This window comes from the organism of the source record quoted next, unplaced genomic scaffold (genome assembly GCF_019419815.1).
Source record: "Pyrus x bretschneideri cultivar Hongxiangsu unplaced genomic scaffold, Pyrus_bretschneideri_v1 Contig13, whole genome shotgun sequence".
Classification (NCBI taxonomy): domain Eukaryota; kingdom Viridiplantae; phylum Streptophyta; class Magnoliopsida; order Rosales; family Rosaceae; genus Pyrus; species Pyrus x bretschneideri.
Window position 1 is genome coordinate 4,148,795 of NW_025999424.1, and position 12,560 is coordinate 4,161,354.

Genomic DNA, 12,560 nt, shown 5'->3' on the forward strand with positions numbered 1-12,560 from the left:
CCTTTTGATGCCCTTAGCGAGGCTAGGGTGATCACAGGCTCGTACCTCAGGTGCTCTTGTTCCTTTGACAGAGTTAATGCAGGGGCGGAAGCCGCGGCAAAAAGATCTCTTGCCTTACTTCGGGTTATGATGCCCGAAATATCACCACTTGCGGCGATGATGTTCTTGTTCTTTGCTTTGATTGCAGGAACAGCTTGATCCTTTCTTGATGCCATTTGCGTTTTTGATGATTTGAGGATAGAGATGAGAGGTAGAGATTGTCCCACCGGGCGTGCCAAATTTGTAAACACGAGAAATTCCTGAAACAAGCGACAAGAATACGTGTACAAAATAATATTTTGTATTAATGATTTTGGGGTTACAATCTCTTTGTAATTTGGTCCTCTGATTCTATCTTCGTAGGGTGTGGGTTTGTGGATGAGTTGTTGATCCAAAGGGCCGTCGGGGCTTGATCTAAGGATGCACAGCTGATGAATGGATCTTCAAGGGGCGTTGGGCTTGATCTTGAAGGTTGATGGATGAACGGATCTTCAAGGGCTTTTGGGCTTAATCTTGAAGGATGAACGGATGTGTGGATTTGTTGAGGTTGTTGATCCAAAGGGGCCGTTGGGGCTTGATCTTAGGATGAACGGATCTTCAAGGGCTTCTGGGCTTAATCTTGAAGGATGAACGGATGTGTGGATTTGTTGAGGTTGTTGATCCAAAGGGGCCGTTGGGGCTTGATCTTAGGATGAACGGATCTTCAAGGGCTTCTGGGCTTAATCTTGAAGGATGAACGGATGTGTGGATTTGTTGAGGTTGTTGATCCAAAGGGGCCGTTGGGGCTTGATCTTAGGATGAACGGATCTTCAAGGGCCGTCGGGGCTTGATCTTGAGTTGGTGGAAGTTCTTCAAGGGCGTTGGGGCTTGATCTTGAAGGTTGATGGATGATGAACGATGAACGAAAAGTGCTTTCTTGATTCTTCGGGTTTTGCTTGAGAGCTTTAGAGTTTCAAGGCTTCTTTCTTTCTTCCTTCCTTTCTTCCTTCTTTCTTCCTTCTTTCTTCTTTTCTTCCTCCTTTCTTCTTTTCTTCCTCCTTTCTTCTTTTCTTCCTCCCCAAAATGAATGCCTTGGCCTCCTATTTATAGAATTCCAAAACTTGATTTTTGGATTTAAATAATCAGATGAAATAAATCATGTCTGCCAGGTATTGACACGTGTCCTATTTGATGACTTTTCCAATTTATTTCGATTTTTCGTTGAGTCACACGCTACATGTAAAATTTATGTGATATGTGAGCGTTGAAATTTTAATTTTTGGTCAACATTTATTTCACCGAAATTTTGATGTCTACAGACGCCTTAGCACAAGCTAGTGCTAATCTTCGAAGTGGGGAAAATTTAGCGGATCAGGTAACAATATATTATTTATTTGTTTGTACTACACCCAAATTTACATTAGTTACTTTGATTATAATTATTTCTTTTCCCGCATTGTGTTGACACTTCAAGCATAAGTTTGGTATAATGCCAAAATCAAAAGCAAAAACAAATCATTCACCCGGTGGGAATGTTGACACTTCAAGCACAAGCCTGTTCATGAAATCGACACAGAAGAAGTGCCGGAAATGCCCCCGAACAAGCGTTGGGGTCAACCCATTATCCAATTAGGCCTCAAGGTAAGAAGGCTTCAAAGAGAAAAGGGAGTGCTTCCAAGAATGATTATGCAAAATATATGGAAGAACTTGCTCACCAAGGTGAATTGACTTTGGCGCAGGAACTGGCTAAATTTGAGGCTGATAAGGCTAGAGAGGAGGCAAAAGCTGCAGTTGCTGAGAGATTATTTCAAGCTAATGAGAGCGAAAGAGAGCTACTTAGGCAAGAAAGGGAAGAGCTTAAAGAAGAAAGAAGAGCTCAACAAGATCGTGACATTATGAATGAGCCTGTAGGGGGGAAGTCACCGAATTCTAAATATTTTTGGAATTTGGAGAAAACGGAAGTGGTGCGAATAAGGCGTGCAAGGGAAGCGAGAGCAACAGAAGATGGTCCTAGCACCATAAGAGGAGATGATCCTAGCACCACAAATTGGTTAGGTGATGATTTTCCATTCACGAGGGACCAGGGAATTTGTTTTTAATCGGAGCCCATAATTTTCCAATTACTTTGAGTTGTAATTTCTTATTTATTGAATTAAGTACCTTATGTTGTTTCCAATTTAGTGAATTTAGTACTTTATTTAAACTAATAATATATTTATTTAATTTGGTAATTTATTTAAACTAAGAGAATCTTTATTCAAAGGACATAAACATACCACATAAAATTACATAAACATACCAAATAAAATTACAAAAAAAAAAAAAAAAAAAAAAAAAAAAGAAGGAAAACTCACTAAATGAACTTAAAAAACACACCAAACAAAATTAAATAAACACACCAAATAAAAACAAACACACAAATAAACTTAAGTTTCTTGAGCTTGTTTCAATTCCCACTGGTGCTCTATCAAGTCAATTTGCCGGGTATTGTGCATATATGGATCCTGATGTGCAATATATCGTTGAATGAGCCTTTCATTGTAATGTCCATCCCTTTGTAATGGCTCGTGTTGAATGGGTTCTTCGATGGCGTCATGAGCACAATATATTTGTGTTCCGAAATTGTTCATCGTGTATGACTCATATTCATCAACGACATCATAATCGTACTCATCTTCCACAACTATGTTATGAAGAATAATGCACGTCATCATGATGGATCGAAGCGACTCTAAATCAAACATTATAGCAGCACCCCTAACCATTGCCCAATGAGCTTGGAGGATACTAAAACAACGTTCCATATCCTTTCTACACCCTTCTTGACAACTTGCAAAGTGTTTTTCCTTTGCACTTCGCGGACGGGGCACTGTTTTGACAAACGATGACCACCTTGGGTAAATGCCGTCTGCTAGGTAGTATGGCACGTGGTACTTATGTTCGTTGACCCAGTACATGACTCTTGGTGCTTTTCCTTGCAAGACATCGATAAACACTAGGGATTGGGCAAGGACATTGAGGTCGTTTTGAGCCACCGGAACATCGAAAAAAGCATGCCAAATCCACGTATCAAATGATGCCACCGCCTCCAAAATGATACCTTTTGCTCATTTTCTGTCCCCCATAAGCTCCTTGTCATGCATTTGGACAGTTTTTCCAGGTCCAGTGTATATAGTCAATGTTTGCAATCATTCTAGGAAAACCTTGCATCTCGGCCTTCTTCAGAAACCTTTGCAAGTCCATCTCAGTAGGTATCTGGAGGTACTCTGTGGTGTAGATAGATTCAATTGCGGAGCAAAACCTTATCAGGGACTCAAGAATGGTTAATTTCCCCATCTTCACTATCTCATCCACTTGGTCTGCAGATGCTCCATATGCAAGCATCCGCAAGGCAACAGTGATTTTTTGCTCGGGAAAGAGACCCATAACACCAAAAACATCATTCTTTTGCACAAAGTAAGAATCATGGTTGCAAATAGCAATCATGATTTTGTTGAACAAATTTTGTTCCATTCTAAAACGATGTCTAAAGTACGTATCAGGGAATACACTATTACAGACAAAATAATCATCCAAGAGATCCGTACCTCGTCGTTGCCTGCTTCTATCAATGTTTGCGGAACGCTAGGCCTGCAAATTTGAGCCACATCTTGGATGACTCGATGGGAATGTGACGCTCTTTTGGCTTCTTGCTTCATCATCTTTCCTTCTACGCTCCTCATCATCATCCTCATCCTCATCCTCTTTCATCTCATTTTCACCCACTTGGAGATTGAACATTTCTTCCCCTTGCTTAAACAAATTTTTCTCTTGCTCATCGATTTCCCACAACATCCTTGAAGAAGACATTGTAAGAAGGAAGCAGAAACTATGAATAATGATAGAGATTTTGATTTTGGTGTGTGATTTCTTAGGATGGATGATGGGTTATATGGAGGAAAAAGAAAGGATTAAGTTGTAGATAATGTCACGTGGCATGCCGTCATTCGTTAAAAATATGATCGAAATCTATTCTCACAGATTGTGACATGTGGCACGACATAATTGGTTAAATTTTTTATCGAAAATCTATCCTCAACAATTCTGAAAAGGTAACGACATATGGCACAACGACATTGGATAAATATCTTATCGAAATCTATCACCAAAAATTGTCTTTTTGGATAATGACACATGGCGCAATGAGAACGATTAAAAATTTTATCCGAAATTACAAATAAAATTATTTTGTATTATTTTATAAAATAAAAAATACTAATGTTTTATTACATGTTTCCATAGCTATTCAGTTTAGGAGTGGAGATACAAATGACAGTTACTGTTCATTAAAAACAGTTACTGTTTACTGGAGGCTATTCAATAGTGAGTTGCCCTAGGAGGCCTTTGCAACGCTAGAGTTGCTCTTATGTTCAACCGTAATTGCAGCTTCAGTTTCCTGTAAATTTTCCTATTTAGAAGCTTGGAAACATGAAAAAGTAAACCCTAATTTTATAATTTGGGACACATTCAAGTTAGCTTCGGTTATATAATGAAACAAGTTAGGGATGGGTTGATCGTCTGGGAAGGAAAATTATAACATGAGAATTTGGTGCAATGTATGGAGCATAATCGTAATTTGGAAAGAATAGTAATGAGAAAGCACAATTGTTTAATAAAAAAGGTAAGACGATGTTAAATATGTAACAAAAAAATGTATACCCTTTAATTTTTGTATTAACACTTAACACCTAGTAGTTAACAATGGAAATTGTTTAAGTAAATATTCATGCCATTTATATTACATAGAATCCATGACCACACGATAGTGGGTTCCAAATATCTTTAGGAACAATTGAAACTTGTTGTGAATGAAAAATAATCAACTTTGGTTAGGTGGTATTGATCCTGGGGGAAAGACACGTGTTGTAATCCCAATAGAGCTTAGTCACTTCAGCATAAAGGACAATGAAACAATAATTGAATTCAACTAGTCCACTTCTGCATTATGTTTGTATTTTTACATAATTGTTTATATATACACGTTTTTATGCATAGCGGATCCGTAGTAGTGTTTTTTTACATAATTTTTTGAATAAATTACATAAAATTATCACAACTATTGGATCATTAACGGTTTCATATCTTGTCTTTAAAAAGTTTTAATGTCATACCTTATCTTCGAATTTGTTACAATGTTATACCTTCCGTCAGTTGTCTGTCAATTCCTTTATTTAAATGCTGACGTGGTTTGATGCGGAACCCACTTTTTATTAAAAAATTAATTGAATATTTAAAAAATTAATTAAAAATTAAATAAATATTAAAAAAAATATAAATAAATAAATAAAACCCAAAAACAACCCCCCCCCCCCAACCGAAGCTCCCCATGCCCTTCCCCACCGACCCGTCCCCCCACCCCCACCTTCTTCCCTCCCACCTGTCTCCCCACCGCCGCTCGCCCTCTCTTCCTCCATCTCCTCTTCCCTCCCATAGCGCTCATCCCCCTCCTCCTCCTCCTACCCCTCTTGCTTCATTAACCTCCCCACACTTCTCCTCCTTTCTCTCTCGGTCTCCCTCCCCCCCCCCCCCCCCACCTTATTCCCCCCCATCTGAAACTCTTCCCATTCAACCCCTCTAAGCCCAACCCGGCCACCCACCCAGACGACAATCCCAACCCCCCATCACTGCTAGTAGCAGCAGCCACATCTCGAGGACCAGTTGAAGGGGTCCAACTTCGATGGGAAGGAAGGGTTGGGTGAGGTGAAACGATTTGGACAATCTGGGTGAATTTGTTTCTATTTTTTATTTTTTTTAAGTTTTGAATGGGAAATAAGGTGAAGAGGGGTTGGGGGGGGGGAACTGGTCGATGGGGAAGGGGATAGGGAGCTTCAGTTGGGGAGGGGGGGAGAGGGGATTTGGGTGGTTTTTTGGGTTTTTTGTTTTGTTTTGTTTTGTTTTTGTTTTAATATTTAATTATTTTTTTAATATTTAATTATTTTTTTAATAAATAGTGGGTCTCGTCTCAAGCCACGTCAGCATTTAATGGAGGAATTGACAAACAATTGACGGAATGTATGACATTGCAACAAATTTGAAGATAAGGTATGACTTTGAAACTTTTTAAAGACAATGTATGAAACTGTTAATGACCCAATAGTTGAGGTAGTTTTATGTAATTTACCCTAATTTTTTATATATACACATTTTTGTAGAGTTTATTTTGAAATGTATTTTAACGATTAGAACTGTTTATTTTTTAGAACGCTGTTTATAGATCATCTTTGTAAAAGTTAGACAAATTCAAAATCATTAAGACAATCATTTGTAGTGAAGAAAGTAGACAAATACAGTTTTACAAAAAAAACCCTAAACGCTTAATCCAATGATTATATGGCTTCAGATTTGAATGATATTTGATAAACATGATCTTTGAGGGAAGACATAAAAGATAGACAGTTCGAAACGTTAAAATACATTACAAAGCGAGCTCTACAAAAATATGTGTAAAAAGTTATGTAAAAAGGTGATACTACAGATCTGCCTCTATATACATGCATATTTATATATGGTAATATTTCTAACCTAAGACATATTAGAGGATTTATTTAATTTGATATGTTATTTCCCTAACTGAAAATTGTAGGAACTAAAACTAGTTTAAGATGTACTATTCTCTCAAGGAGAGATAAAGGAAAATTGTATTGTAACGTCTATGTATAAATCATCACGGGATCCGATAAATGAATAGACAATAAGATTATACATACGAAAGTATACTATAGCTACGACAATTTCTCAAACAAACAAAATGGTGTGACTTGTACAAAGGGATTTAATGAGCTATGAGTTGACTAAAAAACGTGATGAGCAAAGAGTACTCAACTACATGTGGCTTCTTTGTTGTTGTTAAGTTAGGGAGTAGATTTGTCTATTTGGATTTTTTTTGAATTTGTGGCATTGTTTTATGGTTCTTGTGTTTTGTTTGTGTTGATCACATTTCGACTGATACGAACAACAAATTGGTAAAATACATGGTGGTTGGTTGATGACTACTTGTGTCAGCAACGTAGTCTAATGACCATCATGTGTTTTGCTTAGGATTTTTTGTTCACTTGGCTTGCTAACATCTTTTCTTTAAGTTTATCACTTGTAAAATTTTATTCTATCGGTGAAGTTTTGTTTGAAAAAAAAAACCTACATATTGGTTATGGTCTCCTCACATCTTTACCAACCGTCAGTACGCCGGGGTAACAATTGCAAGGTCAAAACAAATTGTCATTATCCCCAGTAGGTAAGAAGTAAAGAAGCATAGAAAAGTGTGGGTGAAACAGGTGACAGATTGAGACAGAAGCAAATGGGGTGAAAAATATCAGAAAGCTAGGTCAGGAAGAAGGGGGGTTGGGAGAGAGAATGAGAAGCAAAATAACAAATCAATCAATTCAGCGAATAAAACAGGTGCACTTGGATAGACCTACCACACGTGCACACGATCATTTTATGGGAATGGGGAGTGGGTTTGTGGTTTGGATAAAGACGTCAAGAAACTACAAAACAAACAAAGAAATAGACATCTTTAATCCTTTGGAGTTTTTAGCACCCCATGTACTACTTCTGTACAAATGTTTTTAACTTCATATTTTTTAATTTTTATGTTTTTGTTTAATAATTGTTGTGTTTATTTATTTTGCAAGTTCAGCGTTTGGGAACTGAGATTTGTGAGTCTCAAGACGTTTCTCTGTGGCATCGGCATGTAGTTGACACTTGACATTTTTTACACCGATTGTTTCAGTTTACTGTCATAAAAAGAAAGTTTTGATTATTCCTTGCCCTTTTTTGGCCAAAATATTGATTTTTAGGGTTTTCAATTATTGTTTTCCGCACTCCATGTTTGATTTCACTTAATCTTTCTCATTAATTTGCATCATGCATGCCACATATAATGGAGAGATCATGTTGTGTCACACGAAAACAATCTTTCAACAAAGGGTGAGCAACCTAAAGCTTTGAACATTATAATTCATATCCAGCGAACCAAATATGTTAGTAGATAGGCCATTTCAAGCGTATAAAATCTTACGGTGCATTTAACTGGAATTTTAGAAGAGTTTTAATTTTATGAATTTGAATGGATTCCATATATGTCATTTGAATTTTGAGTAAATTCTCTCAAAGTAACAAGAGTCGTGTTGAATTTGTTAAAGCCTAAAGTATACTATGAAATATATGTAAATCCATCAAAATTATATACTTTTAAAAGAACCCTCAACCTTTTAAAACCAAAACATGATTGAATACACCTAGATCAAGACTGAATACACTGTATGTACTTTTATTTGTTCTTTTAAAATTCTTACTAAATATCCCTAAATTTTATAAATACATTCAAAATTTTGATTGAATATGTTGAATTTTTAAACTCTTTTTTCTTTAATACATCGATATTTTTACATTAAGGGACAAGAAGTTCGAATAAGCCATACATTGGGTAGCTTAATTTGTTATCGAATTCACCATCCAAGTGAAGAGGAATACCATCATACTGTATTATTAATTGACCAAAAATTCTTTAATATTCCAATTGAATACACCGTTTTGGATTTAGTTCCAATATAATCAATTTTTCTAAATATTTTATATATAAAGACTACATCTTATGCAAATGTCTATACTGTGCGTGCGTATATAAGTAATATGGAGGTGTGGTCAGTTCGATTCACAACCGAGATTTGGTCGACTTGGGCCGAAGCTTTTGTTCGGAAAATTCTTTACTATGGTACGCTTTCAGCTCTTGATATTTGTAGTTTAAATGTCTACATATTCTTTGTATTGTGATTTTCTCACACAATCATTATCCTTTTTAATAACCCAAAATTACCTTAGGCAGTTGACTATCAAATCGCCTTGTGAAAGACAAAATCATCCAAAATTACCTTCACTTGTTCAAACAAAAGCTAATTTATTTTAAACGAACAAATACATAATCTTATTTAAAATTATAAAGAAACAAGAAATGAGAGTTTACGTCCACCAAAAGGAGACTTCATTAACACGCCCGTATGAGGTTAGTTGAATAAAATCAGGCGCGGGGCTACATAGGAATCCGGGTGGTCCTAGAGCCATCCGGCGTTGGGAAATATGGTGATTAAGATTTTTCATGGACTTTTGGAATGTCTGGTTAGGAGTCTTTTTGTGTCCATCAAGTAATTGATGAAATGCATGTTTAACATATATTTATGGTACCTAGTAGAACACGTGAACATTCTTCAATAGAATGAATCAATATCACTCGACAAGAGGTCTAGACTAACTTAGAAATGTTACTCAACATAATTCAATAGGCCCTATCGACAAACTTGACAAATGCCAGCGTGCGAGCATCATGGCCTGGCGGATGACGAAATGCCCAAGTTATACAACTAAAGAGGTTTGTTTCGACATTAGGATCCCCAAGGTTAATTTTTAGCTCCATCACTAATAAAACATGACTGTAGAGCCTTTTCTTTTTAGAAAAAAAAAGAAAAAGAAAATCTAAACTATATGATAAGAGAGATTCAAATTTATTCAAGAGGACTACCACACTATCATGGCCATCCACATCCTACATCTGCCTAACGTTCTGCTTTTGAATTAAAACAAATTAAGTTATTAATTAGAACTTAAATAGTATCTTGATGAATTGTGTGCGTAAGCACACAGGTCTCCATCCACCCCTGCGTTGTATGAGATCAATAATTTAGAGGAAATAATTGGTTGGGTACCCATCTCTGCCGCTCTGGCATGAAAAAAGTAGAAGAGAACAAACTAGAGGCCCTCGTGCAACTGTAGCGGCCAGCCATATGGCCCCTCAGGTTCTCCGATGAAATTGAGGTAATTGGTAATATGAAGAATAGCTTAAGATTATATAAGCATATATTAAACTTTATCCCTCACTGAGGTGGAACAACTCTCAACACGTCCCTGCACATGTGGCGGATTTTCAAGCCTACACGTGGATAACAACTGGGTGATACGTGAGCACGTGTGGCCCTTCGGCTTTCACACGTGGGACAACCTGGTCAGATACCATGATGAAATTGGGGTTCCACCATAAAATCAATTAGCAATATGAAAAGTAACATAAGATCATATAAACACATAACAAACCTTATTCCTCACCAATGTGGGACAACTCTCAACATTCCCCTCCCTCCCTCTCTCTCATAATATAACCTTTTGCAGCCTACCAGTACCGTATGTATCATGTACGCAATTCCATGCAACCTTTTTTTTATTTTTTTTACTTTTTATTTTATCCACATCCTCTTATTCTCCACTTAGTTTCCTCTCTTATTATTATTATTTTAGCTTTGGCCTTTATTTTCCTGGATTTTAGCTTGTTCTAATCAATCTGTTCTATGCATTTCATGTCGGCATGCAATCGTCTACCTAGTCATGCCATCTTATAACAAATTACTTCGGAATTGGATAACAAGTTGGAGAATTAAAGGGTGTCTACATGTATATGCCATTTGTCACCGGCCAAACAAGACACTCGTGTGTACTAGAAACTCCAAGGAGTTTCAATATACATCCCTATAGGCTTTGATGGAACATCTCTTTCAATTTTTGAAATCTAGCAATTCTCAAATTGGATCAAGTACATCAAAGATAAAAGTACCCTATTCAATGAACTGTATCAGAAAATGATCTTATATATTTTGGATCATATAGCACGTTATGATGTGTTTGTATTAGAATATGAAATGTACATAAAATGATGAACCAAAAAAATATCTTATAGTTTTCACAAGCATAAAAGTACATGAAGATCACATATAACGTTACTGTTGCTGTAATAACTCTCATTATCCTACTACAAAACGATTACCGACTATCTTTAATTTGAAAACTAAGTTAAGATTGGTAAAACCCCTTTTGTGTCTAATCTCTTTCCAAGGATCTCAATATGCATCCCCACCTTTCTTCAAGTCACCATCCAATCCACCTTATTTTCCACTCAAAGACAAGCCATCAGCTTCAAACCAAAGTCAAGAAACAAAATGAGAGTAGAAGAGATAAGCGAATTACAGGACGAACCATGTCTCATTAGATTCATGTAACATGTGATGAGACTGATGATCATCGACACCTACTGTACGGGCTGCCCCGAAGATAACATGTGGTGAATGTTAATTAATTATGAATTATAAATTCATGATCACGATCATCACGACAAACCCTACTTACGCACTTTACTATTTTTGTCACTATTTGCGCAAGGAATCACAAGAGAAATAATAGATGTTTAGTACGGCTTTTAATCAAAATGGTCTCTGAGATTGACATAACTCCTCACTTTAGTCTCTAACAATGAAAATCAATAGAAGTGCTCCCTAAGTTTGTTCACCGTAAATCGTTTTTGTCCTTCCTTGAAAAGTCTGTAATTATCCTCGTAGATGAGTTAGTTTGACAAAAATACCCTTCAAAAAGTGGTCATGGGGTTGTTCATGTGACAATTTAACAAATATTTTGGCAAATTTTTCACATGAGGACCAAAATGATTTATAGTGGACAAACTTAGGGACTAGTTCTATCAATTTTCATTGTCAAGGAATAAAGTAAGGAGTTGTATCTATCTCAGGGACCACTTTGGAGAAAAAGCCTAATTAGTATTGAAACAAAACAATCATGTTCTCTTAGTCACCTGGTGACTAAGGATACATGGTCACTCACCGTCGAATCTGAAACATTAATAGCACATTGATTTAATCTACACCCCTAATATCATACCCAACAATAAGTGATCATACATTTCTTCTATTGAAACGAATTAGAGAAATGCTAAGGAAAATCTCTCAAAGTAAGACTTTTATGGACTTTCTACCATCTCACAGTTTAATGTCAATTCTCGTGCCAATATTATAAACATTATGTAAAAAACATGAAATGACAGAGAGTCCATAAAAAGTCCCACTTTTGAGAGAGTCGCCTTAGTATGTCTCAACAAATTATTCATAAAAAACAAGTTAAAAGAAACTAATGGAAATTTTCTATAACTAGCTAGGTATAGCTATTTCTCAACAAATTATTCATTAAAAACAAGTAGAAAGATGTTAATGGAAAACTTCTATTACTAGATAGGTCTAGTTAGCACTCTAGGGTTTATGGTTGTATTTGTGACCAAACTTCTCTTTCATATATTTGACATTTGAAGTTTATGTTTCAATATATTGATTTATTGAGGAGTGCTTTTAGTTCACTCAGGATCCTCGTCGGATTCTCTTTATGAGAATTCTGGGAATCCTTCAATCACATCCTTTTATTGTACATTGAGCGGTCAGTTTTCGTCATGTACTGTATATATTCAATTTTAAATAAAAAAATTTACAATGATTTCTGACCGCACAATGTACGATAAACGAATGTGATTTGAGAATTTCCGGAATTCTCACAAAGAATATCCGATGAAGATCCTCACTCCTTATAGTTTTCTTTTACCTTTTAGACCTACCCCAGTGAGAACACGTAAAGGTATATACTTCATCATACTTCGAAGTCTGATTCCATCTTTAATAGCAAAGGAC